At 41.9% G+C, this 26,505-nt stretch overlaps 1 protein-coding gene across 5 annotated transcripts in view; it reads left to right on the plus strand.

The window, feature by feature from the left end:
• The window catches only part of LOC126066586 (vasodilator-stimulated phosphoprotein-like), a 521,808-nt gene that overhangs the window by 35,661 nt on the left and 459,642 nt on the right, over positions 1–26,505 (plus strand). Inside the window, exon 3 of one of the 5 annotated variants that reach the window (XR_007515146.1) lies at positions 12,542–12,568. The exons of the other annotated variants lie outside the window; for them this stretch is intronic. The gene's annotated coding sequence lies outside the window, so the exon portion shown is untranslated. Of the gene's footprint in view, positions 1–12,541; positions 12,569–26,505 lie in introns of those variants that run through there. 5 annotated transcript variants of the gene reach the window in all.

The following is a 26,505-nucleotide window of genomic DNA, read 5'->3' on the forward strand; positions in this document are numbered from 1 at the left end:
TATAGAGACGTGACAGTATGTTTCCGGTGGTTTTTAGTCAATGGGCTTTAATAGTTTTGAATTAGATCAATTTTGCCCTGTCCCACCTACCAGAACTAGTTGGAAATCCCATCTCAGTTGAGTTTTAGGAGTCTCTCCTTGATTCATACAGCCATTGAGGATTCTGGTGTAGCCTGGTTTGGGAACCCTGAAGAAGGGAGCAGTACCTCCTTGGGACTTCGCGACCAGGCATTCTTGGTAATTAAACTTATTCTGAGTAGTCGCTGGCTGAAAAGCCTGTTGCCTGTTGTTGACTGTTACCAGCGTGGCTTTGAAAACTTTTAATTTTTAAACTGCGCCTTTGGGTCTCAGCATTGGGTGTGAGCATGTAAATTAAAATGCACACAAGTGTACACACTAGACTCTATGCCAACAACAAAAAAAAAAAACACTCTTTAATCTTATTTAACCAGTTAAACAAACAGGAGCGATTTATGCCACCAGGCTCAACAGGGCTGCTGGCAGAGGCCAACGGTGGTAAGGCTGAGGCCGGGAAGTAATAAAGCGCTCGTTGCTCGTGGAAAGGTGGCCTGGGTAGGAGCCGTTTCATGGTGAATTGATGTTCGCTCAGTGCGTTTCAGAGGCCTCATTGGGAGGCAGCGGGGAAGGAGGCCCTGGATTGGAAGGACACCCTGGGCTGGGACCTCAAGAGTCCTGGAAGTAGGTGGGAGAGAAGTGCAGATGAAGAGACGGTAAAGAGGTAGAAAGCTGCAGTTGTGCCAGGCAGGGATGAAAGATTAACAGAAGCCGGTGGCATCAGAGAGGCACAGTGACTTTATTGTGGGACTCATAAAAATCCTCCTCCTAAATGCAAATGGTTCATTTGGGGGGGTGGAGTGGGGGGAAGCAAAATATAATCCCAGAGGGAAATCTGAAAAGCGGAATGAATTGTTTATGAAAATCAAAAAAGGGCAAATGCGCCTCTGTATAGTCAGAGCCAGCGAATGTCTTGAATTTCCTGGGCAGACTTCGTGTTAATGACTGTTTTATGGTCTGACTGGGTTAGGTCGTATGCACTGATATGGTCATGGTATTTGGGGTCACAAAATGTGGTCATGGGTTTTCATTTGCCCCGGGCCAGACTGTTCATCAGAGTTTCAAAGGGCTACCACTTTTTGCCTGCTTCCGATCAGAAAAACCCTCGCACGGATTTCTGGTCAAATTTTAATTCTTCTCTCTCCTGCTGGTTAAAAACAAACAAACAAACACACATGCTAAAGAAGTTCCGGGCAAAGCTTTGTCTTTTTTCTTTAACGTTTTCTCCTTGTTAATGGTTTCTGCAAACACAGGCGTGCCTTCTGGCTTCTTTGTAAGCTAGTCCCAGTCTCTCAGCTCCCTTTTGCTGTTGTTCTTAATGAGATTTGAAGTAACAGGATTTTGTGTGTATTTAAAAAAAATACTGGATTTATGACACTTTGGCTATCCTGTGGGATACTTTAATAAACTAAATCAATGTGAAGTTTTTTGCCTTTTTTTTCTTCTTGGACTTTATTTTTATTTTGAAAATAGAGTTTAGCAAAGTTTATCCACTGGGTGTCACTCTTGATCCAATTAAAGTACCTGGCTGGCTGGGGCTGGGGCGGGGGGTGGTTAATAAATACAAGCACATCTATAAAATATTTATTACCTTGGTTATGTAAACATGAATAACAAATGTCCCCACCTGTGTGTTCCTAAGCCCCTTCCTGGTGATTTCTGTCGTAAAAAGCGACCCTCCACGAGCAGTCTCGGGGCTCCCTTCTGCCAGCAGCCGGCGGAGGGGCTCCACTTTACGGAGTGAAGGTGGGGGGACAGAGGGTGACATTCAGGAGCCGCTTAGCCCCAGGGAGTGGCCGCCTCTTCACCCACAGAGTGCCAGAGGGCGAGCACCGGGGCCGCTCTGCAGAGCAGGCAAAATCACTAGGAATACTTTTAATTTCAGACTATGGAATTCTTTTGGTTGGCTAGGCGTGTTGATCAAATTCTTTCCCTTTTGCACTGCTGTTGGTGTTAACTAACCGGCCTGCAATTTAGAGTTTACAAGAAACAATCCGATTCAGAAAGATTGGGATTCTAATTAAAATAGACTTCATTATTATTTGTAATAATAATATCACAAATTTTTCTTTCTTCGAAATGTCAGGCGTCCACCTTCTGGGAAGAAATAGAGCCCTGGTAGATAATATTTATAGAGCTCTCTCCTGTTTCGGAGCCCTGGTGGCGCAGTGGTTAAGTGTTCGGCTTCAAAAAATGGGCAGTTCAATCTACCAGCTGCTCCTTGGAAACCCTATGGGGCAGTTCTGCTCTGCCCTATAGGGATGACTGGACGGCAGTGGGTTTGGCTTTTTCCAATTTAAGATGGTGTTTGTAATCCAATACCTTAGTTATTGTCAGCACAGCCCTGGGAGGTGGGTGTTCTTACTACTGTGTTACTGACTGGGCCTGGAACTATGAAGTTGCATGCTTGGGGTCACAGTAACTGGACTCTTAGTACGGACCTTTTGCCTCCAAAAGCTGTAATATCCATTAAACAGTGTTTCTTAACCAGGCAGCACAGAAGGTGATCAGAATCTCCTAGGGAGCTTTTCAGTATATGTGCCCCAGAATAAAGAAACACACAGTAGGTATTTCATATCATGTCCACCCATTGCTGTCGAGTCAATTCCAACTCATAGTGACCGTATAGGACAGAGTAGAGCTGCCCCGTAGAGTTTTCAAGTCTGTACTCTTTACAGATTGCCAGATTGTTCTCCCATGGAGCGGCTGGTGGGTTCAAACCTCCAACGTTTCAGTTAGCAGCTGAGCACTTAACCACTGCGCCAGCAGGGTTCCTTATAATATCATGTCAGAGAGTGATAAATGATTTTTTTGGCGGGGGGGAAGCAGAGTGAGGCAGTAGAGGGTGACCACACCAAAACCAAACCACTTACCGTTGAGTTGCTTTCCATTCATGGCAAAGATTAGAACTGAGCTCCATGGGGTTTTCTTGGCCGTAATCTTTATGGAGGCAGATTGCCAGGGCTTTCTTCTGTGGGTTGCTGGTTGACAGGAGGTAATCCTTTAGAAAGGGACAGCTGGGAAAGGACCCCCTCTCTGAGGAGGTAACATTTGAACTGAGAATCTAATGAAATGGGGCAGCAAGCTGTGCAGATATAGGTGGGAAGGGCGTTTTAGTGGCGGGAACAGCAGGTGCAAAGGCCCTGGGGCAGGAGGGTTCTTGGTGTGTGGAGGCACAACAAGGACACGAGGAAAAGCAGGAGTGGAGCTGGTGAAGGGAGGAGAGGACAAGGGGCTGAGTCAGGAGGGCAGCCTGTAGCCAGATGCTGGGTCTTTAACTGGCGTTGTACAATGTTTAAAACAGGTGCAGCACCAGTTCTCACGCCTCCAATGCTCTTTTCTTCTCCTGCCTTGCCAAGCAACAAAGGGAGCAACAGGGAAGATAAGAGCACAGTTAAAATACAGCCCCGATGAGCTGCCACTGTTGCAATCACCATGAAGCCGCAGTTGAGGGCTGTTAGGGAGACCGAGAAGACTGAAAACGGTTAGTGGTGAACGAGGAGCTGCTAATTTGATAATCACCGTGAATCCGAGTGAAACAGATTTGTTCGCCTCACTGTCTACAATTTACTTTTATTTGTGATTGGATTCTAATTTCCATTTAAAATCATTATAAGCAAACACTGCGTTCCCATCACGCTCACTTAAGTCCCATCCGGAGTTTTCGGTTTTGCTTTAGCATTAAGTCTGGTCATGCTGTCTTTGATTCCTACCATCAGGGCTTCCCTTAAGGAGATGCTGTTCTTCCCTTGTGTTTATAACATGGGAGCAAACTGCACGCGTCTGGAGGAATGATGTCATGTTCTTTTACTCAGCTGCAGATTGGTTACATGTGGACTTTTCTCTCCAGAGAGTTAAACATCAACTGTAATTTTTGGAAAAAAAAAATGCTTTTATACAGATGTCATTTAAAGGATGTACCTACCAATGCACAGAGTGAGTACCGTATTCACAAGTTTAAATCCAACACCGTAGTGGATCTTAAACAATTAAATAACTCACCATGTTGAGTACAGAAGCATTAAAAAGCAAAAAACAGCAGTTGCCCTGATGACCCCAGGTGTGGCAGAATAAAACTGTGCCCTGTAAGGTTTTCAATGGCTGATTTTTAGGAAGTAGGTCATCAGGCCTTTCTTTTCCAGATAGTTGCATTACCTGTTGCTGTCAAGGCGGTTCTGACTCACAGTGACCCTATAGGACAGAGTAGAACTACCCCATAGGGTTTCCAAGGAATGGCTGGTGGATTTGGACTGCTGACCTTTTTGGTTAGCCGCCGAGTTCTTAACAACCACTGTGTCACCAGGGCTCCTGAAGGTTGCATTTAGATAGTAGTAATTTTATTTTCTATATGCTCAGATTTATTATTTTAACTACCATATGGAAAATATACTATTATTTTGGTCACTTGTTGAGACAGCTGGAAAAGGCAGATGAGAGAGGACCCTGAGCAAGAAAGGAAGGTTAATTGGGTCTGCCATTGTACACTGAGAGTGGGAACCCTGAGTGACTGAAACACACAAAGAGAGACTTCAGAAAACACGTACGCTTTCACCGCCTCAGAGTGCCACGGCAAAGAAGCAGGCTGTGAAATCAGGTACAGGATATGAGCCTGTATTTGAGAAAACAAAACCATGTGTTTACGTATGCATGAAATTACATCTAGAATGATGTACTCACAACAGTGCCGATGGTTTTCCTTTTATGGGGGGTGGCTTATGGGTGATTCAGTTTTTCTCTTGTTGCTTACTTGTACTTCCTAAGACTAACACACACTTATCTAATAAATAAAAATTTGTCTAATGAAGTTTATATGCTTTTATAATGTAGGAAGTTACTTTTTAAGAATAACTATTTTATTATTTTTTTCATTGTGTTTTAGGTGAAAATTTACAGTGCAAATTAGTTTCTCATTCAAAAATTTATACAGTTTTGTGACATGGTTGCAATCCCTGTAATGTGTCAGCACTCTCCCCCTTTCCCTTTATACCCCGTTTCCCATTTGTCCAGTTTTCCTGTCCCTTCCTGCCTTTTGTCTTTGCTTTTGGGCAGGTGTTGCCCGTTAGGTCTCCCATACTTGATTGAACTAAGACGCACGTCCCTCACATGTTATTGTTTGCATTATACCTGTTGCCGTAGAGTCCATTCCGACTTGTAATGATTTTACAGGCCAGAGTAGAACTGCCCCATAGAGTTACCAAGGAGTGGCTGGTGAATTTGAACTGCCAACCTTCTGGTTAGCAGCCAAACTCTTAACCACTGCGCCACCAGGGCTCTGTTTATACTATAGACCTGTCTGGTCTTTAGGTGAATGGTAGACTTCGGGAGTGACTTCAGATCTGAGTTAGCAGGGTGTCCGGGGGCCGTAGTCTCAGGGTTCCTCCAGTCTCTGTCAGGACAGTAAATCTGGTCTTTTTTTGTGAATTTGAATTTCGTTCTACATTTTTCTCCTGCTCTCTCTGAAACCCTCTATTGTGATCCTTGTCAGAGCGGTCTTAATGACATTTTTGTTGCAGGGTGTGCAGATCACATCTTGGCCTCCTCCCAGGCTCACTGCTTTACACCTCGCCCATGAATAATTGCCTCATTTTACTCCACATAAACTTTGCTTTCCATAATAGAAAACTTGTGGCTTGATGCCTCTGTAATTGGGCATACTTTGATGGTAACACACCAGTACTTCAGCACAGAGGAAGGGCAAATTTTCTACGTAACTGTTAACTGTCTTTTGAAGGTAGGCTTCTAGTAACCCGACACTGGACTGCACTGTCCGCTATAGCCACTCTGCCAGTAGAGGGCAGCAGATGACAGAAGGACTCTTGAGCCGTTAAGGTTAACTTCCTATGTTGATAGCTTTATGGGAGGGAGAAAAGTGAGAGATGGTCCAGGCATAGTTGGCTGGATGTCACAGACACTCTGTCACTCAGAAAGCCATGTGGTTTATTTGTATCCGTGCAAATTAACAGCAAAATGTTCCTCTGTCCTTCGAATTCTGGGGATGCAGAAAATTAACTTCTGTCCCACGGTTAGGAGTTTTCAAAGATGATAATGACATAAATCTACACATCTAGAAATAGAACTTGCACCCAACAAGGACTGTTTTATAAGACTTTCCCACTACACACTATGTCTCCTTGGATGGGCTGTTTAAATTTGAGCAGGGGCTGATAAAGCTGAGAAGTAAAACACATACACTTTTTGTTCTCAAGGTATAACCCACACACCCATACGATACAAAAGCCAGATAACACGGTACATATGTGCAGTCAAGGAAGTGTAAAGAAGTAGTGATTAGTAAAGAATATACTAGGGAAATAAATTCGAGTTTGAGTCAAGGTTTGAAGAAAGTGATGCCCACGGAGTGGAGTGCCAATAGGGGTTGAAAACTGGTGCCCATTGAATCCAGCACTCAGAAGTATTTTGTTTGGGCAGCAGGCTGCTTTAAATTAAAAAAAGAAATTTTAATTTTTCTAATTGGGGTAGGCAGTTTCTAGCTTGTTACACTCCTCACCATCCCCTGTTATTGTATACCAGCACTTCATACATTTCTCTTACCTCCCTGGCCTCTAAAAACATTTGAGATGGCAACCCCTTGCTTCAAGGAAATGGGGTGGAGCAGGAGCAGGAAGGATGGGACAAGCCCAGAACTGGGAGCAGGTAAGTCATGGGGGGAGGGTGTTTAGGGGCAGGGACCTGAAAAAAGCCAAATTGGTTGCCGTGAAGTCGATTCCAACTCATAGTGACCTCATGTGTTACAGAGTAGAGCTAAGCTGCATAGGATTTTCTTGGCTATAATCTCTATCTGAGCAGATCACCAGGTCTTTCTTCCACGGTGCTACTGGGTGGCCAAGGATTCACCAACCTTTTGGTTAGTAATTGAGTGCAAACCGTTTGCATTACCTGAGACCTAGGGGCAGGGAGCGAGGTTGCAAGGAATTGAGGGTAGGGGTGTAGCAATTTAGGAGCGATTTAGGTCTGGTACTTCCACAGAGAGCTCTGTAAGAACACAAAGGGACGAGAACCGGGAAATCCTGGAAGAAGATGCAGGAATCAGCCCCCCAAAAGTACTGGAGAATCTGTTTCCTGTTCCTGCTAATATGTTTTCTCTGTTGGCTTTGATGACTCGAATTGTTCTGCTGAAAGAAACAATGAGCTCTGAAGCCAAAATACAGTTGATATATGTGGGTGCTGCCCCTCACCACACCCCAGACCTCTTGTCTACAGAAGACTTGGGGCTTGAGAGAATCGGCTCCCATCTCTAGGACATGGGTCTCTCCTTGCATGACCTTGGTAGCACACAGCGAGGTCAACGTCCTGATTTGGGGAGTCAGTGTTGATCCTGGTGCTGACAGTGACTCACTAGCTCCCTTGGTGCAGAATAATCAGTCTATTGCCCTTCAGTTCTCTCATCATAATTTAAGGGGATTGCACAAGACAGCCTTAGAAGCCTCTACAACATTAGTTTCCTGTGATTCAAGCTCAGAAAAGAAAGGCCAAGATCCAAGCTGCCAACAAAACATGTGTATTCTTGAACAAAGTATTGGTTACATTGGGTTATGGGAGAAAACCATGACAAAGGGTAGCAAAGAGTGTGGAGTCTAATATCAGACATGGCTTCCAATTCCAATTCCATTTTTCCTGAGTGACCTTGAGAAAGCCATTAACTTCTCTGTGTAATTCCACTGTAAACCCTGGTGGTGTAGTGGCTAAGTGCTATGGCTGCTAACCAAGAGGTTGGCAGTTCAAATCCTCTAGGCGCTCCTTGGAAACTCTGTGGGGCAGTTCTACCCTGTCCTATAGGGTCTCTATGAGTCAGAATCTCCGTTTCTTTGGTGGGTGTTATTCCATTTCATTTGCCTCGACTTCATTCAAGAAATGATGACACTGGGATGTGTCTGGAAGGTTTCTTTGGAAAATTCGAGGAGACGGTGTTTGTAAATGTCTGGCACCTTTTCCTGCCTATCCTCACGCCTCTGAATCCCGAAGTCCTGTCTGGGAGACAGACTCTAAGTGAGAAGGCACGGAGGCATGAAGGACGCACCATCCCGTTCATCTGCAGGAGGAGAACTGTGGAAAGCATTTGTGCTGACGGTTCCTTGATTAACTCAGTTACGAGTCTGAACGGTTAATATGCTGTTTTCAGGCAGTTTTGATTGCTACAGCATTTTGCTGTTGCTCCATCATCAAAAGGCTCAAATGAAGAATTGTGTCTGGGACCCAGAGGCTGCTCCAAGAGGAAGCGGGCAAAATGCTGATCGCCCACTGTGGTGATTTTGTGGGTGCTGAAGAAGACCCTCTGACCAGGAAATAGGTCGGCCCACTGAGGCCTGTAGAGACTGACTAGAGCCCTGTGCTTCGACGTAAGTCATCTTCTTCCCTGGAGTCATTTTGCAATCTACTCAAAAGCCGAGGGAGACAACACATCCTGGGGAAAGCAAATGGTTAACATGCTCAGCTGCTAACCAAAAGGTTGGAAGTTTGAGTCCACCCAGAGCTGTCTTGGAAGAAGGGCCTGGCAATATACTGAAAAAACAGCCACCGAAAACCTTCTAGAGCACTGTTCTACTCTGACACGCATGGGGTCACCGTGAGTTGGAGTTGACCGGAAGGCAACTGGTTTTCTCCTTAAGAGAGACCCAATGTAGTGCAACTGTTTATAGGCAAGAAGTGGGATTTGACTGGGGAGAAGGGATGGAGGTGGGTGACTGACGAAAGCCCCAGCAGGTGCCTCTGTGACATCACAATTTCTTCTATAAACCTCAGTCGGGAATCTAGACTAATAAAGTAATCTAATAAATACCTAGCTGGAAAGGCCTGTCTGGTTAGACTCTCTCTCATCCTTAGATAAAAATCAGTTTTGAATAGGAATTTGGATGATTTTTAAGGCATGATGTCACTAGCGTGGTTTCAGGGTTAATGGCATAACAAAAAACATTTAATTTTTTTCTGTCTTGATACGAAGCCTGGGAACTACTTATTAACTTTGAAAGTTCTTAAGAACAGAAGAGGTTTTGCTGAGGGAGGTGAGAGGGAGGCTTGGGATGGAGTGGGAGGAAGTTGCTGTGGAGGGGTGGAGATTCAGAAGGGAAAGAAGCCCAGCCACTGGTTTGTAGGTGGAAGAGGGAGAAAACTGGGGTAGCTTCCAGGGCTGAGAAGAACTTGTGGGAGCTGGGGGCAGGGCGGGAAATAGGGTGAGGCAATTGAGGCACCTAGGGTGCCATCGTAGGCTGGGTTCTCTACGGAAGCAACAGCAGTGAAGTGTCTACCTATCTGTCTATCTATATATATGCAGAAAGAGAAAGAGGTATCTACAACATGGTTGCAGAGGCTGGAAAGTCCCAAGACTCTGGGTCAGGCTGGAGGCTTCTCTTTACTCACATGGCTGCAGGGGCTGGCAAACCCAAGACTGACAGGCCAGTTGCTTGCTAGCTCAAGTCCCAAGAACAGGAGGTCAGATGAACAGAAGCTAGCTGCAGGATCTAGGGCAAGCAAAAGCCCCAGAGCCTTGCCAGACAGTCGACCTGTACTGGATGGAGGCCACACCCCCCAGAAAACTCTCCTTCAACTGATTGGCTACTCACAGCAGATCCCATCATAGAGGTGATACATTATATCAGATCTCTTTATGGAAGTGATTACATCATTAAAGGACTGCCAAACTACATCATAACTGCCAAACCGCTGAGAATCATGGCCCAGCCAAGTTGACACGCAACCCTAAGGATCGTGGGTGCTAAATTTAAGGAGACACTTGTTGTCAGGTTCATGGGAGTTCAGGGTCGGCACCTGAGAGTGAGGGCCTCCTTGAATTTTGCATCCTGCGTGCTTGGCTTGTTCCTCCTAGTCCAGGCCCTGCAGGGAGAGAAAGATGGTAGGACATTCTGTTTTTCCCAGGACAGTTTCAAATTGATTTCCGTTTTTAATCACCCAGAGGTTCTGATAAAAATCCAAATAGCACAGCCTTGGGAAAAAAAGTCTCAGATGAACATATGGCTAATACTACAGTAAAAACAAAGACCACAGCTTACCAAGATGTAAACATTTGTCATTAAAAACAAAAAACAAAACAAAAAAATTTTCTCCTAACTACAATCAGTTTCTGTTTCCAGGTATGTGAATAGAGAGCTGAACTTTTGTTTCTTCCTTCCTTTCTTCTTTTCCTCTCTTTCAACTTTTCTCCTCTATTTCTTTCTCTCCTTCTCCTTTCTGCTTTGTTTTGATATAACTGAGGTGACTGCCTTTTCGTTTTTCCTTCCTTCTTCCTTTGCTTATAAGCAAATCAGAGGGAAAGAAAAATCGAATATCAGTTTTACAGCCATTTCATAAACAATACTGGCAGCTTGCTTTTGGCACCACGGGGCAATAAAGAGCACGGTGGGAGGACATCTGTGACAGTGTAGTGGTGAATTCATGACCACTCTGCAGGGTAGGCTTGAAATGGGTCCTCTGTACTGCGCTGCGGTTAGACCAACCCAGAATGAATGCCCATGGGGGCTCAGCTGGATCCATGAAGCAAAGAGGTTTTCTATTTTGTGGTGAAAGGAAAATAATCTGGGGAGAGGAAAAGAACCGTACCCAAACCAGAAGCTTGGTTTGTGTTTCAGCCAAACTGCTTCAAGCCCTGTCGTATACTCCTGTGGACCTCAATTGTTGGGGAGATGTTTTTAAAGCCTTTCACGTTTTTTTCTCCCCTAAATTTTATTGTACATGGGTCGCATATACGGTCGCTATGAGTCAGAGCCGACTCCACTGCATCTAACAGCAATAACAAATTTTTGTTGTTGTTGAGGATATACACAGCAAAACATACACCAATTCAGCAGTTTCTACATGTACAATGTAGTGGCATTGATTACACTCTTTGAGTTGTGCAACCAAAAGCCTTTCAGGTTTTGATAAATCTCTCCAGAAGTTTATTTCAAAATGAAAGTTACCAACCTGGCTTTTCCAACATTACTTTATGTTACTGGACCTCCAGGTCTCACTAGGCACCACACTGAGGCAGAAGTCAGCGAAAGAAGAAAAACTTTACTTGGTTGGCTAAGCAAAGGAGTGGAAACCCTGGTGATGTAGGGGTTCAGTGTGATGGCTGCTAACCAGAAGGTTGGCAGTTCGAATCTTCCAGGCATTCCTTGGAAACTCTATGGGGCAGTTCTACTCTGTCCTGTAGGGTCGCTATGAGTTGGAATGGACTTGATGGCAGTGGGTTAGGTTTTTTGGTTTTAAGCAAAGGAGCTGGCACCTGCGTCGCCAAGATGGCTCCTCAAGCTGCAGGCACAAGGGTTTATATATGGGAAGGAACAGAGTAGGGGTGGGCACTTCTTCAGGGCATGTTCAGGGGGTGTTCAGGGGCATGGTTCATCAGGATTGGTGGACCACTCCTATAATGATGCAGACGTCGTTGGGTCTGCGCAGTTGCACTGGGGCCTTGAGGGAGGGGAAGTGGTGGCTTAGCTCCACCCAGCTGCCATGTGGGGGCTGCCCATCTCAATTTTATTGAACGTACTTTGCTTTTCGACAGCGTGAACGTTTTGAACTACATTTTTTTTTTCTAATTGCATTTTGAAGTAATTACATCTCATGTGAAATGGATTTTTCAGAAATTTATTTTAATAGCTGATAAGGTTTAGAATTTTCTAGCCTACCACCCCAGGAGGAAAAATTAACATAATTAAAAAAATTTTTATTGTGTTTTACAGCAAAAATTAGTTTTTTATTCAAAAATTTTATACACAAATTGTTTTGTGACATTAGTTGCAATCCCCACAATGTGTCAGCATTGTCCCCCTTTCTGTTTACACCCCGGGTTCTCTGTGTTCATTGTCCAGCTCTCCTGTCCCTTCCTGACTTCTCATCTTTGCTTTTGGGCAGGTGTTGCCCATTTGGTCTCTTATACCTAAGATGCATATGCATGTCCCTCACGTGTGTTACAGTTGCTTTTATAGGCCCGTTTAATCTTTGGCTGAGAGGGGACTTCAGGAGGGGCCTCAGTTCTGAGTTAGGGTGTCCAGGGGCCATTGTTTCGGGGGTAAAAGTAACAGAACTTATACCATTTTTCCTTGTTTAAAACATTGCATGACTAAGAGTGTGCAACATATTGCATACAGATAGGAAAACAAACTTTCAGCCAGAGCTGCAGGCTCATGTGTGTGGTTGCGTAGAATACACGCTGTACACAACTCTGTTTACATCAGGGCCATTGTCCATTTGAATATTTATTACAATAATTTCCTGGTAAGTGGCCTGGGAATGTCTTGGGGAAAGGATGCTTTTTCCTTCTAATTCGCAAAAAGGTGCCATATGGCAAACCAGTAGCTCTGATGCTGAGTTGATATTTAAAAGCTTCGTTTTTGCTCCTTTGGTCCTAGGCCTCTAGCTGAATTGAACTGATTAGTCTGGATTGGTTGTATTCTGTTGTGCTTAAATTTTGGACCCTTCAAAAAAAAAAAATCTTTTTTGTCTTCTGAAGGGCGGATCTTTCAAAAAAAAAAAAAAATCAAGCAAATGAACAAATCAAAAAGCAAAGCATGAGGTATGTGGTTTTGCATTCTTGAATTTCCCTGGTCTTCATTTATTTTATCCTCAGATTAAACTGTTTCTTGCTGTGTTCTTTTCTCCTGAGTTTTTATTGATACCAGACACTGTTCGAAGCACTGAATGTTTACTACCTCCTGAATCCTGTATTGTTCACCTCTTTGAAAGATGAGGAAATTGAGACCCAAAAAGGATAAGTAATTTGCCCATGTTCTTACAGCCAGTGAGTGGTGGAGCCAGGATTCGAACCCAGGCAGTGTGGCACCAAAATTCCTGCTTTTAACCAATCCACTCTTCTGCCTCTCCAAAGAATTGGTCCCTCTCCCATGAAACCTGAAGTCCTATTTTAGACTTCCCTGGCCACCCACTGCTTGATAGTGGATCTCACCCCCGCCCCCCAACCCCTACTTCTTTCATTGACCTACTCAATCAGATCCCTTCTGGACACTGCCATTTGGTCCATTGCCAGACTTTCTTGAGGACCAATTCTAATTTGGATCAATTTCTTTAGCCCTGGTGCCTGCCAATCCTGATTTTCTGCCTTCTCTACTGACTCACAGAGGTATCAGCGTGGCTTCTGGTGGTCCACACCCATGTTGTGACAGGTGAAGGCAGCTGCTATTGAGAGGTATGTGATGCCTGAGCCCAGGTGTGCGACTAAAGTCAAGAGTCCTTATTACCTTCTTTGTTCACTCTCTCCTCCAATCTTTAACCTCACCTTGGCAGATCTCTCGCCTTTCAAGAGACTTATCTTTATATCCTCAGCACTTTGTATCCCAGTTCAATATGCCTGGCATGTACATGGAATTTATTTCTTTATTTTTTATTGTAATTAGCTAATGTTGATTTGGCCCCTCAGGCACAATGGAATGAGATGCTACTGCCCCTCTGATTGGTTGTGGAGTAGACCATTGTGATCCATAGGGTTTTCACTGGCTGATTTTTGGAAGTAGATCTCCAGGTCTTCCTTCCTACTCCATCTTAGTCTGGAAGCTCTGTTGAAACCTGTTGAGCATCATACCAACATGCAAGCCTCCGTGATAGGTGGGTGGTGGCTATGAATGATGAGGTCCATTGACCAGAAGTCAAACCCAAGTCTCCTGCATGGGAGGTGAGAATTCTACCACTGAACTGTCAATGTGCCCTGATCTGTATATATTTATATATTCCTGCCTTGTATCTTGGTGTTATGGATTGAATTGTGTTCCTGACAAATTATGTTGTAAATCCTAACCTCTGTGCCTGTGTTAATAACCTCATTTGAGAATGGACTGTCTTTGTTATGTAAATGAGGCAGGATTAGTATAGGGTGTATCTTGAGTCGATCTCTTTTGAGACATAAAAGAGATTAAACCCAAGCTAGCAAAGTGAGATGGGGGAAGAGAGATGCCAAGCATGTGAAGATTACCCAGGAGCAGAAGCTTAGAAGAAACAAGGACCTTCCTCCATTGCCAACAGAGAGAGAAAGCCTTCTCCTAGAGCTGGTGCCCTAATTCAGACTTCTAGCCTCCTACACTGTGAGAAAATAAATTTCTGCTTGCTAAAGCCATCCCCTTGTGGTATTTCTGTTATAGCAGCACTGGATAACTAAGACAGAAGGGGATTTCAAATACATGCCTATATAAATTCAAAATTAATGAGAATAAAAAAAGTAAGTGGCTGAGGAGAGCAGGGCAGGGAAAACAAGAGAAGGAAAAGGTAAGATGAAATCAAGATTAAGGATGGTACACAATGCGTGTGCCACAAGAGCCTGTACATATGCTGGTGACAGGGGTCTGGGTGGCTGGGGTAGGGCCAGGTGATGGGGAGAGTGAGAGAGAGCAGACAAAAGCAAGTAATCCAGGAACACAGCTCTTGGCTGGACTGACCCTGGAACACGTTCTAGAATATTTAACGCAGCATTTCCCAAAGCAAGTTCTAAGTAAACACAGTTCCATGGGATTTAATAGGGAAAATAAGATAAGTGAGGTGATAACTCAGTAAATTTGAGAAATGCAGGATAATAAGGTGAACAGTTTTCTGTATTGAAAGATTTATGTGTGTATATGTACACATATATACATACACACACATGTGCACTGAAGTCTCTAAAAAGGGGATAGGGTTACATTTATTTCTGGACATTTTAGCCGTAAAACCCAAAGAAATCCCAGCGCTTTGCTGTCGAGTTGTTTCCAACTCATAGCAACCCTATAAGACACAGTAGAACTGCCCTATAGAGTTTCCAAGGAGTGCCTAGTAGATTCGAATGGTCAACATTTTAGTTAGCAGCCGTAGCTTTTAACCACTACACCACAAGGGTTTCCATTAGAGATCTTTATTTTAGAATCTTATAGGACAACTATGTTTTGAACAGACTTTGGGGAAAGGAGCATGGATGGACAAGACAAATGCCTTCCTCAAGAAATTATTTTACAAGAAAAGATTTGTAATTTTAAGTATATAAAAATTAAAAATTTATGCATGAGAAAAATATTTAAAAAATCAAGGCAGAATGACAAAGTAACAAAGGATGACAGAACAGTAAGCTAATTTCTTTAATATAGAAAGAGTTTTTTCAAATCAATTTATAAGACTACCAACCCAATAGAAAAAAGGGCATAGAACATGGACAGGTAAAAAGGATTATAAAAATACATAGTTTAAAAACATGTGAAAAACATTTATCCGCACTCAAAAATGGAAAAAAAAATTTTAAAAAGTAAGTGCTACTTTTTACCTACCAGCATGACAAAGCCCAGAAACTAGATAATTGTGCTGCACTGGCCAGCGTGTGGGAAAACAGTAACTCTCCTTTGTTGGTGGGAAGATAAATTAGTACAATCACTTTGGAGGGCAGTTTGGTTACTTTTATCACATACATTCAAAATACAGTTAGGATCTGATGGAATTTTAACACCTCCACCTCTACCTCCCAGGTCTGAGCTACCAGCATCTTTCAACTGGCTCAGTATAATAGTTTTCTCTCCCTTCTCCAGTTTTTCACCCTTGTCCCTCTAAAATCTAGTCCCAGCAACACACCCAGAATGGGTATTTTAAAACAAAAGGCAGATCAATTACATATCTTACTCAGATTTTTCTATTGAAAGCCCAAATTCCCACAGTGCACTATAAGACCCGGGTCCAAAGGACGTGCTTGACTCCTGGCCCTTCTTTCTTGGTGATAGTAGGTCCCTCGCTTTCCGTTCACTTCTTTCTTCTTTTATCTCTTGCAAGCTGCACCTCAGGGATTGCCCTTACATCGGATCAGAGCTGTGACCTGAGTAAGGGTGTTTCTCCCCACCTAATGCTGTTTAATATAACCTAATCTTGCCTCACTAACCACCAGCAGATATTAGGATTTACAACACATAGGACAATTACATCAGATCACAAAATGGAAGACAACCACACAATACTGGAATTCATGGCTTAGCCAAGTTGATGCATATTTTGGGGGGATACAATTCAATCCATGACAGTCGTGTAGGAGGGAAAGGGGGTTCTTCAGAGCTCATTTGACAGTAGTGATTGAAAAACATAAAACCATCTCAATTTAAGTTCCACTGAATTGATCCTTCTCATAAACTAAGTGTCTGTTTCTCTATATCCATGTAAGTAGAGGAGAATGTCTTAGAGAACACAACAAAATGTTTTTAGTAATTACCCCTGGGGAAGAAGAGTGGGGACTTGGGGATTGGTATGGGAAGGAAATGTACTTTTGACTCTATACCTTTTTGAACTTAAAAAAAAAATATGCCATGTGCATTAGTTAAAAAAAAAAAAAACTCATACAATTTAAAAATAAAGTATTAAAAACAGTATGATTTAGTAGAACAGAAAACTGAATTAAGAAATAGGCCTGAAGTATATATGCCAACGCTCTAGACGTTAATAGGAAAAAGAAATGTTTTAGGGTGAACCAGGGACACTTGTAATGGAGAGAAGATGAGGTGTGGATTTGCTGGGCTTGAAAAGGATTTGGGGAGAAGACTTGTAGATGATGTAGTGGAAGGGTTAGACCAGACTTCAGATGTAAGAAATCACTGCACGCCGCTTGTTGTTGGAAAGGAAGTTAAATGCTGTGACAGATGCCTGCAAAGCTTTTGGCAGAGAACGGGGTTCCATTTGATATGATGCTTTCAAGGTTAAACCGTTTAGTGTCATGGAGATGTGGCATGTTTTTGGCTCAGAGATGAATCATGGGGTGTGGGATTTATGTAACTATGGAAGGCATTAAGTCAGGAGGCAGTGCAGAATGGGTTGGCCAATGTAAAACCTGTGAAAGCTGGAACCTGTGTAAGGCAGAAACCTTTCAGAGAAGGAAAACTCAAATATTTTCCACTAAAAGGAGAGAGAGAGAAAAGTGGTAAGACTGCACCCTGTCAGAGGCAGAAAACTCAGGACACCAGGAAAAACAAGGCAGTCCCGTAGAGTTCTGGCTTTCACAGATTTCACTGTATATGCTTAAAGAACTAGAAATCATCCCTCAAAGCACTAGGAAAGGATGTCAGCCAAGGAGGAAGAAAAGTGATATGTCATTTAACTTTATGCAAGTGTTATGTTTATCCTGTGTCATTCATTTTCCCATACGTAATTAATTCTATTCTGGGGTGTGTTGAGTAAGTATAAAAGTTGTGAAATCATCAAAAAGGGAGTCTCTGTGCATAGACGGTGGCTTCAGAGGGGGATTCCCAAAAGCAAAAGATGGGATTCAAAGAAGTAAAGCCATATCCACCGCTCCTACTCCAGAAGCTCCTCGTAACCCCACTGGGAACTCCAGATTGAAGGCCTGTGTAATGTTCTCCTGGACATAGCTGCGGCCATTTCTTTAATAACATAAACCCTTATTTTTAGATTTTCTTGTTATACATTAATTTTTAGCATTCTCAATATTACTGGTTTAAAAAAGATAACTGTATAGAAAAATAAAATTCTGTTTGTCTTCTAAATACTAAAAAATCTCTCGAAGTGATTGTACTTAATTAAGGTCCTCTGGTACACTTCTTCATCCTAGGAGAAAGAGAATTCAAAGTAACACTTGTTGGATTAAATAAGGACCAGAGGAGCTTTGTTCCTCATTGTCTGGGTGAGCTTGGGACTGCATGGAATCTTGGGTTCCTTGGTGATTAATATTTACCAACAGCAAGTTTGATCAAGTGATCGTTCAAGTTCAGAAATAAGCCAATGATTTTTGACATTCTTAGCACTATAGAGCCATGAGAATCGCACAAATAACGCAATATGAAACTTTTACATATATTTGAATTTTAGAATTTGAAGAAAGTCTTAGAATGCAGAGTAAATTAAATAATTTTATGTACAATTGTTTAAAAAAAAAACTGGGTAGGCCTTTCAGATATTTTTTGCTGTGAATATAGAACTTCTAGATATTTGGGAAGTTTTTTTTTTTTTTTAATTTTTTATTTGCAGTCTATGTGACTGCCATGGAAAATGAAATCTTAAGGAAAAGTCCTTGACAAGACCATTTTTAGTGCCAATTTGGATGACTCTTGTGATGAATAAACATAAACATTTGCCAAGCAGCAATTTGGTATATAGGAACTAAGGCAAAGTAACAAGAATATTATTGTTAGTTTATTTTTTTATTACTAGTTTTTTTCTAGTTATAACTTAATGTTTATATTATTTTGTGGAAAATGTTGAAAACACAACAAGAGGATAAATCTTTTTTTATGCTAATTTGACAATAACCTGATAAAATTTTATTACCAAAACACAAAGCAAACATTATCCTTAATAACGAAATAATAGAAATATTCACGTTGGGCACAGCATAAAGATGGCTCTTACTTCTGCTTCTAATTAGGTTGTACTGAGGTTTTTGTAAAAAAAAAAAAATTATTTTAATTATTTGTGGACAACTGGTCTACAAAAGAAAAAATCTGAGAGAATCAATCGATAAAGTATTAGGTTTAATAGAGAGTTCATCAGGGTTGTCTGACAAGAGATCAGTATATTAAAAACAATAGCTTTCTTTTAAAGTAGCAGGGACATTCTAGAAAATAAAAGAAAATGCCTCTTTTAGTTACCTATTGCTGCATAACAAACCACCCCAAAGTTCACTGGCTTTAAACAAAAACTGTTATCTCTCGTGATCCGGGACTCAGATGGGTATTTATGTGCCGCATAAGTTGTCAGGTGGGGCTGAAGTCGTCTGGAGGTTCAGCTAGGCTGGAAGTCCCAGATGCCTCATTGACATGGCTGGCAGTTGATGTGGGCTGTTGGCTGGTAGTTCAACTGGGACTGTTTACTGAAACACCTAAACATGGCCTCTCCACGTGCCTTGGGCTTCTCACATCATAGCTCTGTGTTCTGAGAGGGTGTTCCAGTGGAGGAAGCAGAAGCTTCAAGGCTTCTTATGACCCAGCCTCAGAAGTCACACAGGATCACTTCCTCTGCATTCTATTGACTATAGAGAGCCAGACCAAAATCACAATGGGAGAGGACTGCATAGGGTATAACTAGCAGGAGGTACATGTCCTTGGGGGCTATCTTTAGAGACTAAAAACCCAGGGCCGTTGAGTCGATTCCGACTCATAGCGACTAGTTACCAAAATTCCATTCACCATTGCAAAAAATAAAGTGCCTAGGAACAATCTCTTGGCAATCTCACGTGCTACAGAGTAGAACTACTCTATAGGGTTTTCTTGGTTGTAATTTTTACTGAACCAAATTGCCAGGCCTCTCTCATGGTGCCACTGGGTGAGTTTGAACCCCTGACCTTCAGGTTAGTAGTGAAGTGCAAACTGTTTGTACCACCCAGGGACTCATGGGGTCGCCATGAGTTAGAATCAATTTGATGGCAAGGGGTTTGGTTTTTGGTTAGGAACAATCTAAAAAATATGCAAGAGTTTTTAAAGGAGAAAATAAAAAAAAAAGATTAATGGATCTTAAGAATGAGTGAGTTAGTGAAGAGACATGAAATAATTTGTAGATAAAATAGAAAGGCGATATTGGGAAAATATTAATTCTTTTCAAATTTATCAATTAAACTCAGTGCAATTTCAATAAAATTCTAATACCACCAAGAAAGCAGCACTGGGAACAGAGCGAGTCCTTTGGACCTGGAGTCCCTGTATCAGAGAAGTCCCTTGACCATGGGTAGATTGAGGACAAGGACCCACAGAGAGAGAGAAAGCCTGCCCCTGAAGCTGAAGCCCTGAATTTGGACTTTTAGCCTACTTTACTGTGAGGAAATAAATTTCTCTTTGTTAAAGTCATCCACTTGTGGTATTTCTGTTACAGCAGCACTAGGTGACTAAGACAGACATCATGCTTGGTAACGCAGAGGGCCAGTGAAAAAGATGAAGGCCCCAAACAAGATGGATTGACACAGTGGCAGGAACAATGATCTCAAACATACCTACTATTGTGAGGATGGCACAAGACAGACAGCAACGTTTTGTTCTGTTACACATGGGGTCACTATGAGTCACAACTGACTTGATGGCACCTAACAACAACACCAATAGCAATGACAACAACAATAACAACGACAACATCAATATGAATAAATACAGAAAAGAGTAATAAATGAAAAAAATTGTGAAGGATTTAGAGGATAGACTAGTATTTTTGTCAGTCTTCTAAAGCACTCCACACTATTATGACACTTTGGGACAAATGCCCATGTAGTAAAGGTGTAAAAATGTGAACAGAAATCATAAACACCATATTCAGAGCAGGGTAGTAGAGAGGGGTGAAGAATTTGGGAAGGTTACAGAGGCGTTTTCAAATATCTTCAATGTTCTTTTTCTTAAAAATTTTTTTGGTGGTGATGGGATGGAGGTGGAGGTGTGGGAGGAGGGAACAGTAGTTTCTTAGAGCTGTTTTGAAAGCAGCACTGTAGGAGTAGAGGAATAGCTGTTCTGGTTTTTGGTTGGCAGTGCTTTTACCTTTCTGAGCCAGGGCAGACAGTGGGGAGGGGAAAAGCATCTTTCTACCTTCTTTTAGCCAGCAGGTTTGCTGCCACCCAGTGCCAACATGTTCATGGGTCATCAGTTATATTTCTCAATCCAATGCTAAGGACTTTGCAAACAGTGGACATTTCTCCTAGATTTTGGCAAACAATTAATTGTCAATTCTGGTCTTTACTACTGTGAGTTTCCATTATTTTCTTCATCTTCTTTAGTAACTGTATTGTTCAGAGCAGGGTTGGCTATGCTGTAGTAATAAATAAACCCCCAAACCTCAGTGGCTTAACCCAATGAAAGTTTCATTCTTCCTCTTGCAAAGTCCATTGCCAGTGTTCCTGGTCAGGTGGCTCTCCTGGGTGGTTCCCCTTCAAGCAGTGAACTCTTATCTGGGCCACGTACAACATACAGCTCTGCCGCCTTCTGGCCAGAGGGATGGAGGATGAAGACAGTGGCAGATGGCGAAGGATGCTTTATGACCGAGCCTGGAAGTCATGTACTTCATCTTTGGCCAATTCCATTGGCCGGAACTTAGTCACATGATCCCACCTAGCTGCAAGGGAGTCCAGGAAATGTAGCCTTTCTGTGTGTCTGAGGGAAAATGAAACATGTGAATGCATAGGATTATTCAGGTGCCACATCTTATTGAGAATATAGGATTCTGGGTGGATAGTTCTTTTCTTTCAGCATTTGAAAATATTGTGCCATTTCTTTCTGGCCTCCATGGTTTCCGATGAGTAATTCTCTGCCAAATTGTTTTTTTCCCATAAGTAAATATTATTTCTGACTGCTTTCAAGATTTTTTATTTTGTCTTCAGTTCTCAGAAGTTTGTGTGTGTGTGTGTGTTTAGTTTATCTTATTTAGGGTTTGCTCAGCTTGTTGAATCTGTAAGTTTATGTCTTTTGAAAACTTGGCAAGTTTTCAGCCATTTTTTATTTGTTTTTAATACATTTTCAGCCTTGTCCTCTATCTCTTCTTCCAGAAAGCTAATAACACAAATGTTAGATATTTTGTTATAGTCCTGTAGGTCACTGAAGTTCTGCTCATTTTTTTCCTTCAGTCTATTTTATCTCCATTTTTCAGATTGGGTAATTTCTATATTTTATTGCTCTTTTTTTTTTGTTAAGTGGTGGAATTATTAGTGTATTCCAGATCATTCTGACTCTAACCCTAATGCACTTTTTTGTTTGTTTTTCTGACTGTCCTTCAGGTGAAAGTTAACAGAGCAAAGTAGCTTCTCATCAAACAATTCATATACATATCGTTTTATGACGTTGGTTGCCAACCCCATGACATGTCAACACTTTCCCCTTCTCGACTTAGGTTCCCCATGACCAGCTTTCCTGTCCTCTCCTGCCTTCTAGTCCTTGCCCCTGGGCTGGTGTGTCCCTTTAGTCTCATTTTGTTTTATGGACCTGCCTAATTTTTGGCTAAAGGGTGAACCTCAGGAGTGACTTCATTACTGAGTTACAAGGGTGTCTGGGGGCCATACTCTCAGGGTTTCTCCAGTCTCTGTCAGACGAGTAAGTCTGTTTTGTTTTTTTTTGTGAGTTAGAATTTGTTCTACATTTTTCTCAGCTCTGCGCAGGACCCCCTATTGTGATCCCTGTCAGAGCAGTGGTGGTGGTAGCAGGGCACCAACTAGTTGTGCTGGACTCAGTCTGGTGGAGGCTGTGGTACTTGTGGTCTGTTAACTCATTAGACTATTCTTTCCCTCGTGTCTTTGGTTTTCTTCATTCTCCCTTGCTCCAGAGAGGATGAAACCAGTGGAGTATCTTAGATGGCCACTCACAAGTTCTTAAGACCCCAGATGCTACTCAACAAAGTAGAACGTACAAGATTTCCTTTATAAACTATATTACACCAATTGAGCCAGATGTTGCCTGAGACCGTGGTCCCCACAGCCCTCAGCCCAGTAATTTGGTCCCTCAGGGAGTATATATTTTATTATTCTGCTCTTTATTCTGTCTTCCTCATTCTGCTGTGGAACCTACCCATTGAGTTTCTTTGTTTTTATTTATTTAAAAAAATTTTTCCATTCTAAAATTTTCATTTAGTCTTCTTTCTGTCTTCTATATTTTTGCTGAGACTTTCTGTTTTGCATTTTTTTCAAGTCTGTTTATAATTGCTCCTTGAAACATTTTTTTTTATCATGGCTGCTTTGAAATCTTTGTCAGATAATCCTAACATCTCTGTTATCCTAGGCTTTGCATCTATTGATTGTATTTTCATTCAATTTGTGATTTTCTTGGTTCTTGGTATGATGAGTGATTCTGAATTGAACCCAGGACATTTTGGGTATTATGAGTCTCTGGATCTTATTTAAACCTTTTGTTTTTGTTGGCTTTTTCTGAAGCCACTCTGGCAGGGGAAGGAGAGATATTACCTCCTTACTGCAAAGTGGGGGTAGGAGTCCAGGTTCTGTATTTGGTCTCTGTTGACAACTGAGGTGGGGGCTTTTTGTTTCTCCTGGACAGGGATGGGAGTTCTGACTCCCAGACCTCCCCTGATACTTATCTGGCAAAGCGGGTCTAGGACTATCTTGTTACCACTCCACACGTGACCTCTGCTGATGACATGATGGCCAGAGTGGCCTTATTACCTCTGGATGGTGGTGAAAGTCCCAACTCTCCAGTAGGCCTCCTCTCACACAGCCCCAGTGGAAAGGGGAAGGGACATCTTGTTATCTTGGGGTTGGAGTGGAAGTCCATATTCCCCACATTGTCTCTACTGACACTGCAAGGTAGGGGTGAAAGTCCTGCTCACTATTCGACCTTTTTTGACACCACCCCTGTGGGTGGCTTGGAGTTCCTTGTTATAGCCTGGTCGCACAGTGGTTAAGTGGTACGGCTGCTAACCAAAAGATTGGCAGTTCAAATCTACCAGCTGCTCCTTGGAAACCCTATGGGACAGTTCTACTCTGTCCTCTAGGTTCACTATGGGTTGAAATTGACCCAACAGCAACAGATTTAGTTTTTTGTTTTTTACTTTTTTTGGTTTTGTTATAGCCTGGTGGGGGTGGAAGCCGAGATTCCCCGCTTAGTCTTTGTCAAAATGGGTTGGGACACAGCTTTTTCTGCAGCGTTTGCCTGGAGTGGAGCAGTTACTGTCTGAAATTTCTTTTTTTGTCTTTCTACGCTGCTCCTTTCCTGGGCCTTTGGCTAGGGAGACCCGGCTTTTGTTGGAGCTTTTTCTCTCTGTGCGTTGGGTTTTCCAGGTTGCTGGCTGGAATATATGAGACAAATAGAAGATCAAAGGAACTCAGAACCATTTTGTTCCTTGGGCTCCGAGGTCCCAAGCCAGTCTGCCTTCTCTCCACCTTTCAGAATCTTCTTATGTTTGTTTTACATATAATATCTTTTTTTTTTTTTTTAGCAGGTGAAATGAGAAAAAGTATGCCTACTCCGTCTTTCCGGAAGTGGAAGTTGCTTTTCTTTTCTTTTTTTTTTTTTAATTTATAGAGATGACTTGCATCTCTATTCTTTTATTTTACATATTTGTAACTTTATAAAAAGAGTATTATGCTGAAAGTATTCTTTAGGGACTTTCTTTTATTTACATTAATATATTTGCTAAGGGTCACCCATACAGCTGCATGTCCTTATAACTCATTAGTTCTGACTGCTCTGTAAATATACCATGTTTATTCATCCACTCTAATTTGGATGAGCATTTATGTTTCCAGGTGTTTGCTACCATTAACAGTGCTGGTGTGACCATCTTGTACACATGTCAGTGAGGTATATTTGTAAGTTTCTGAAGTTGCTGTGTATCTAGGAGTGCAGTTGCTAGGCTACAAGTCATGTGGATCTTCATCTATAGAGGATGATGCCAAATTCTTTTCCAGTGTGTTGTGTTAAATACACTTCACTACTACTGTGGGACCCTGCTGATGCTTCCTGATTTGCAGCCTGAAAACTCTGTTCAGCCAGTAAGAGATTTTCCCTCTCTCCCAGGGATCACTGTTTAGTGACGCCTGATGTCCAATATCTGAAAACCTCTGTTTCTTGTAATTTGGCTGGTTTAAAAAAATTTTTTTTAACTCGTTTCTGTCAGGATGGTAAATATGGTCCCTGTTTTTCCATCTTGGTTGGAAATGGAAGTTTTCTTATATTTTTAACCTCTATTTTTTCTGTAATCATTGTCTCTGTGTTCTTTTATAAAATCAGTTATGTCTTCTCTCTTCTTACCTTGATTGATTTTGTCAAAGTTTGTTAGTTTTTCCAAATAGTTAATTTTGGGCCTTGTTAATCTCTTTCAACTTTGTTTTCCATTATTCCTTCCCTTGTATTTCCTTTGGTTTTATACTATTGTTCTTTTTCTGATTTCTTATGATAGGCAATTAATTCAATAATTTTAAGACTTTCCCCCTAATAGTTCATATTTAAAGGTATGTACATTTTCCTTATATCACTGCTTTTGTTACATCATACAAAGTTCGATGTGTAGTTTTAAGAATTATTAATCAGTTCTAGGTTTTAAAAGACACTCTGGTGGCACAGTGGTTAAGTGTTTGGCTACTAACCAAAATGTCAGCAGTTCATATCCATCCATCACTCCTTGGAAACCCTATGGGGCAGTTCTACTCTGTACTATAGGGTCGCTATGAATTGGAATGAACTTCATGGCAATGGGTTTGGTGTAGGTTTTAGAAAAAATTTCTATTATGGTCTCATTTTTCTTGAGCTATTTATCAGGGTACCTTTTTGAAAAAATTCAAGTGAATGGGAATTAAACAGTTATTTTTGTATAATCAATGTCTAAGTTAATTGCATGCCTATTCAATCTGTATGCTGAGCAAATAATACAAGAAGCTGGACTATATGAAGAAGAACGGGGCATCAGGATTGGAGGAAGATTCAGTAACAACCTGCGTTATGCAGATGACACTACCTTGCTTGCTGCAAGTGAAGAGGACTTGAAGCACTTACTAATGAAGATCAAAGACCACAGCCTACAGTATGGATTGCACCTCAATATAAAGAAAACAAAAATCCTCACGACTGGACCAATGAGCAGCAACATGATAAATGGAGAAATGATTGAAGTTGTCAAGGATTTCATTTTACTTGGATCCACAATCAACAGCCATGGAAGCAGCAGTCAAGAAATCAAAGGACGCACTGCATTGGGCAAATCTGCTGCAAAGGACCTCTTCAAAGTGTTGAAGAGCAAAGATGTCACCCTGAAGACTAAGGTGCGCCTGACCCAAGCCATGGTATTTTCAGTCGGATCATATGCATGTGAAAGCTGGACAATGAATAAGGAAGACTGAAGAGGAATTGACACCTTTGAATTGTGGTGCTGGCAAAGAGTATTGAATATACCATGGACTGCCAAAGGAACGAACAAACCTGTCTTGGAAGAAGTGCAGCCAGAATGCTCCTTAGAGGCAAGGATGGCAAGACTGGGTCTTACATACTTTGGACGTATTGTCAGGAGGGATCAGTCCCTGGAGAAGGACATCATGCTTGGCACAGTACAGGGTCAGTGGAAAAAAGGAAGACCCTTAACGAGGTGGATTGACACAGTGGCTGTAACAACGAGCTCAAGCATAACAAGGATTGTAAGGATGGTTCAGGACTGGGCAGTGTTTTGTTCTGTTGTGCGTAGGGTCGCTATGAGTCGGAACCGACTCAGTGGCACCTAACAACAGCAACATTTTGTAAAATTATTGAGATTTTCTTTAGGCCTTGTTAATGATAAACTTTTATAAATAGACATATGTACTTGAGAAAAATGTATTATTGTAATTCTTGAATGCAGAATTCAATATTTGTCTTTGGGTCTTGTTTTTCAGTTGTTTAATTCAGATCTTGTATATTCTTGCTGACTTTTTTGTCTATTTGACTTTACAACAATTGAGAGACGTGTGTATAGGGTGGGTTTATTACTCTCTGCTGGCAGGTCCAAAAACGTTTGCTTCACATACTTCAATGCAATTTTACTAGGTGCATATGTATTTAAAATTTTTGTATCTTC

This window comes from Elephas maximus, chromosome 23, assembly GCF_024166365.1.
Source record: "Elephas maximus indicus isolate mEleMax1 chromosome 23, mEleMax1 primary haplotype, whole genome shotgun sequence".
In the NCBI taxonomy this organism is placed as follows: domain Eukaryota; kingdom Metazoa; phylum Chordata; class Mammalia; order Proboscidea; family Elephantidae; genus Elephas; species Elephas maximus.